Raw genomic sequence first — 6273 nt, forward strand, 5'->3', positions numbered from 1 at the left:
AGGAAATAATCACTTCATGAATGAAAAACTGCCCTAAATTCTTCATGGTAAATTCTTATTTTTCCTCATACTAATAACATTAATGAAGGCATCATGTGCAGTGTATGATTACAACTTTACAACGTTATTGACTAAAAAATATTGATTGAGCACTTAACCCTAAATAGACTGGGCTATTTCGACACCAAATAAGACAGGGGGGGGGGCTGAATCAGCCCCCCCTTATGATTTCGGCCGTAGATCTCGCGATCGCGATGAAAATTGGCACGTGCATTACCCATGGCATTATCTACAAAACAATAATATCAAATTCTGCGAAAAATCTCATTGCTCATTAATTATGCTAATTTATGCGTGAAATCATAAGTTTGTTGTAATTAATAAAATAATGCCCCTGAAATGCTAATTTTTGTTTCACATACTCTAGATAGGCATCTGATCAAATTTATTTTTAAAAAAATTCAACATCACATATTTTCTTCTGTATTCAATTGTTTTCTAAATTTCTTATATATTTCTTTGTTTTTCGACTTTTTGTTTTTTCAATGGAAATTGTCAGGGACTTTATTTTGGCCGTGAACAAGATAAAATAAGTTGATTTTAGCATTAAAAGGCAAAATAATGGTACATTTTATGAATTTTGGCTGAAAACACTATGTGCATTGGATTTGTACACAAATTCATGTTTTTGAGTAATTTTTGGTCTGCATGCACTTATGAAATGTTGCATAATTTTGGAACCGCGTACCCGGGGGTCACAATTTTGGTCTCAAAAGTTGCGCGAGACTTAAAAGTAAAAAGTCATCGAGCGTCGCAGTCAAAAAATTTCGAGCGGCGGATTTATCGAGAAAAATGTCGAGGGGGGCTGAATTAGCCCCCCCAGTCTTTTTAGGGTTAAATGAAAAACACATTACAAGTTCTAGAGAGAAATTGAGGAATGATGTTTAGGATACCCATAACTAGATAGCTATAAGACAGATGATATTCATCTCATGATTGGAGTACAGCTCTGTACATAATTGTACCCTATTTATAGCAAAAAACCCCTCAAAACCCTGAAACTCCTAGCATCTACTAATACACCTTTGTACTTGCATTGTTTGTACCAATAATCATGAAGTCCTCTTTGAGATTGCTGTTTCTAAAAAGGTAAATGTAGAGAAAGATTTTAAATTGCATGAAAAAAATCAACATATCAAGACATTGAAAAAAATGAAGGGCTTGAATTGGAATGGTAAACGTACATTTCATTATAAAATGTCAAAAATTCTACTTTACAGCTAAAACATCTGCAACTACATTACTAATGTCAAACTTAAACAAACTAGAAACTCATATATTTTACTTTGTGCATACTAACTGATAATTGCTCAAAACATTATTGTATAAAAAGTAAATCATCATTTTCACTGATATTTCTTACATAAATGTGCTTTAAGCTTGTCTCACATTTTGCGATCCGATACAACATCATTTTTTAATAAATCACGTTTTGCATTATATATGAAAGTTCCAAAAAGAAAAATTACTTTATTTGCAGTTCGGCATAATGTTAGGAATAATGAAATCCTAATTTTGCTTTGCGGCCAGCCCTGTTGTCGGAGTTAAGCCCAAATCAGATTAAAGTCACAGTCGATGATTACGTCATTACAATTTGGAATTGAACTTGCTTTCATTCCTACAATGAGGCTCGAACTACATTGAATTTTGATTTCAGTAGTAGTCCTACAAATATTCTGACCTCAGATTGAAAGGATTTTATTGGTTGGAATTTCCATGTCAAATGCTATTATGATTTCTTTGAAAAACAGATCGCAAAGAATCGCATGGTGTGAGCTGGGCTTAAAAGAATGATTTCCACACAAGATCCTTTGTCAGTATCCTGTGACATACGCTTTTTTTGCACTTTAGTATCAATTAAGTGCTGCAAGAAAAAAATATAAATATACAGACATTATAAAAATCAATTTTTCATGTATTAAATTTAAATATTCCAGCACCAAATTAAACATCAATTAATATTGGCAAGCTCAATAAACCTACATAGAAAATAACAGTAACTGATTTTTAACTAATGAAAACACAAACATAAAAAAGTACCGGTACATAAAATTACACTAATTAGGGGAAATCTAATGAAATTCATTGCAAAAAACAACAAAACTTCATTCTATTTACAAAATATTTCAGAAGAACAATGGAACTAATAATAGGAAGAACATAATTGCAATTATGAACAGATCTACTTTAATTCGAACAATAAAAATAACAAATACAACCATCACAACTATACATAAAAGAACATAACAAGTTTGTACAGAACAAGTGCATTTTGAGAAAACAAAGGAAGAGACTCTAAAAGGAGCATTTCATGAAATGAACAATCGTTGATTTTTCACTGAAAACTGTTAAAAGCTACTGAAATCCTTGCATCTGATTGGCTCATATAACACCACCTGAATTTCTTGCCCATTGTATAAAGATTTTTACGAAAATGCAATCAAAAGGAAAAAAAAAATCAAATTTCATCATGATCATCTGTACTTGTAATTAACATTGCTTCCATACGCACAAATCAGAATTCCTAAACGGGGCATACGCTCCCCTCATGAATGATAGAATTGAAAAAAAAAACAACAGATGATACATACAAAAGAAATTTGAAAAAAAAAACATAATAAATAACTTAATCTTAAAACAGCATTTTCATTTTAATTGATTTGTTTATAATACCACAAATACAATAGGGCTTCAGCCCCCCAATTTTGTCAATCAATGTGTACTAAAACACAAAATGACTACCTAATTGTTTTTTTTTTTGGCATGGTGAGCACTCCCCCCCCCCTTTACAAACCATTCTGTGACCCCAGTAAGACAGTAAATATATCACATCTTCTCACCAACGTCAAATAAAATATGGAATCCATTTAGAGGACCAAGACATTCCATTTGAGAGATATAGTACAAATTTGACACAAATATTGTCTAGAAACTGATAATTTTGGCTAACATTGTTCAGACTCCTACGGTTCTGTTACTTTGTAGAGCATAAAACATACCATTGGTCCCCTTATCCCTAGAATAATGATTTGATGTTCTTGAAGTGACTTAAAATGAGAAAGAGAAAAAAAAAAAAAGAAAAATAGCCATTGTTGGTGCAGAGCCTGTTTTTTTTCTTCTTCCTTCATTTCATTCTTGCATGTTCTTCAACTATGTATTGAAGTAAATAATCACAATTGAATGAAAATACATACAAGTACATTAAAAGCCATTTGATAAATTGATCCAAAAAAGAAGGCAATTTCTGCATATTAATACAGATGCATATCTTAATACATTGCTATACTGTGCAAATAGCTTTGTACAATTTTACATACAAACAGTCTAATTCACTTTGTTACATTATTTCTCAACCAAGCATGAATGTCATTTAACATTTTGAGAATGAAATGAGAAATTATTTGTGAAACTCAAACAGTGCATAATATATTACAAAAATGCAGTTAAGTACATTCAAGATTTTCATTTTTAAGGAAGACATTTCAAAAACTAAATTGATGATTAGTAAGACAACATCAAAATGTATATTAGCAAGGGAGTAAAGAACAAAATCTTAAATTGTGCTCATTCTAATCAGCAGCTTTTCTAATAGTGGACTTATATCAATCCGAGTCACCTAACAGGGGAAAAAAATCTGCATAATGTACTGGAAAGAGAATAAGAAAACTTCATAAATAAGTATGACCCACAACAAAAATAAGTTTTAATCGATTGTGCTAATGAAGATGATTGAACAAGATTAATGCCAGTACCATATGGATCGTACTACTATTAAATATCACCTGTCTTTACAGGTGTAATGATGATCTTTATTATGGTATTTAATAGGCAAGATAACAACCTCAACACCTGAGTTTTAGTAGATATGGGCAAATCTTGTTCATATGTAATATAAAGTACATACGTGTAATATTGGATATTGCTCACTTTTGATGTTTTTCAAAGTATATTTCAATATTTTTGAATTACTTGTGATCAAAATAGTTTGGAAAAAAATAAGACTTTATTTTGGTACCCATTACAAAGATGAACACTCTGTCATTATTCCATTGTGCAAATTCAATATACAATGTATTAATTCAGAAAAACTGAAATGGTCATTTGCACTACGAAGTGCTTTACAGTCCTAAATTTCTAAAAATGAAAAAAAAGAAAGAAAAAAGAATAAACTATTTTTCAAACATAATAAATCTGAAATGATTATATGCAATTAAAAATGCTTGAAAGTTAAATAAATGCCTAAATTTTAAGATGAAAACAACTAATTTTAAGAATTTCATTTAATAGTAGCTATCTTGCACATACATGTACTGTATGTAGGCCTATAACCACAGTGGCATGTTAAACTATGTGGTTCCATTACAAAGCTTTAATATCAAGTAGTTACAAAATCCAGTAGTCAATGGCTTAAGAAATAGGATCGCTGATTGAAGTACTCAATAGGAAATATAAAACTTAGATGACAGAGATGTAAAATGTACAGTTAACACATCAGTAGTCTTGCACACATGACTACATATTATTCAAAAGAAAGAAAAACAACATAAGAACCTCAAGTTGGTAAAATTGAAAATTAAAAAATGCACTAGTTCCAGTAGAACAATATATTATTTGAATAACTCAGAGTCCGCAAATATTATAATTCACTAAAAAAACACCCAAAATCAAATCGAAAGATTTGTCAATTGCACATTCCATTACATTCGATTTCCACATCACAATAATTCATTTCATTCAATATTTATCCCATCAATTCATAGACCTTCCTTGGCAATTTCAGCAGTCGTCTCTCAACATAGTGCATTTTTATATTCCTGTAGGAACTACACAACGATAAACATTGTTTGTGAATCATGAACTTTGCCAATGCCTAAAGCAAAAAGATTAATTTGGTTTTGTTGACTGAATCTGGAAGGCAATACTACTTTTACTTTCAGTCTTAAACACTTAGGATGTAATCTATCTTGTCAATCATTGCATTGTTTTTACTTTATTTACTGAAAAACATTGAGAAGGTAAAAATATAAGGGAGACATAGGAGAGAGTTAAACCTAGGTTTATTCTAAGCATGCCCCATCTGTGGGGGGTAAGGGCGGGTGCTACTTTTGAAGTTTGCTTTTACGTTTGGTTTTACATACAGGTTTTCAACAAGAGCAATCGTCACAGCCGTGAAGGTTGAAAAAAAATCCCAGTCTATCAACTCTTGATTGAGAAAATAATTTTAAGATTAAAATCAAATTCTCAATTGATTTGTAAAAATAAAACATGATTGATGCAAAATGTTTATGCCATGGTTGGTTGACAGGCCCCTGACTGACAATGAAAGTAGAAAATGTAAAGCATTCCATAAAATTCTTTAATTGTGAATGATAGCTTTGATGATTGTAAACAGGCTAGAATTGGTATCAGATAAAAGACTCCATAAATACAGAAATATCACACAATTAACTTGCCAATAGAGTAGCATGCAGAACAAATTAAAATCTTAGTCATTATGCATTATAAAGCTCATGCCATTAAATGATAAATGATTTTTCTTTTTTCTTAGAGTTTCAAGAAGTAAATATCCTAGAAACTGAGAAGCTTTATGCACATGATGCTAATTTATAAATGACTAAAAATTCCTTTGGTGCTTGGCTTACACAGCAATATGCATATACTACATTTGGCTTTAATCGCTGAACAGATATCTAGCATGATTTTGTGTTCTACAGCATAGATCTCCACGAAGCATTATCATCATACATTGGTTTTCTTAGAATTAGAAGGCAATCTCGCAATGAAAGCTCTATTTCTTCTTAGCTTCAATGCAACAGGTTTGCAACCAAAGGGCAATATATCCTGCCAATGTCTTTTCATCAGTGGAAAGCTCCCATTGTCGTCACTCCTTGACAGTCGCATGATGTCATCTCGAGTCACCTACTACAGGTGCCGTTGACTGACTGATTGCTATGGCAACCCGATCTCTCTCACCAACCATATTCCTGATCTTTCCTGGTTCTTTTCCAAGGGTTTCAATTCTATAATGGAATGAAAAGACATTTAAAGAACGAGATATAATGAATGACTTATCTAATACAAAATTCACTGAAAAAAATATTGATAAAGTCATAGCATACAGTAATGTTAAGAGATAATTTTTTCTTCTTCTAGGGCTTACTTCATGAAGAGTTACAACTGTTGTAACTTTGCCATCAATGACAACTACCATAG

The sequence above is a fragment of the Lytechinus variegatus genome, chromosome 2 (assembly GCF_018143015.1).
Source record: "Lytechinus variegatus isolate NC3 chromosome 2, Lvar_3.0, whole genome shotgun sequence".
In the NCBI taxonomy this organism is placed as follows: Eukaryota; Metazoa; Echinodermata; class Echinoidea; order Temnopleuroida; family Toxopneustidae; genus Lytechinus; species Lytechinus variegatus.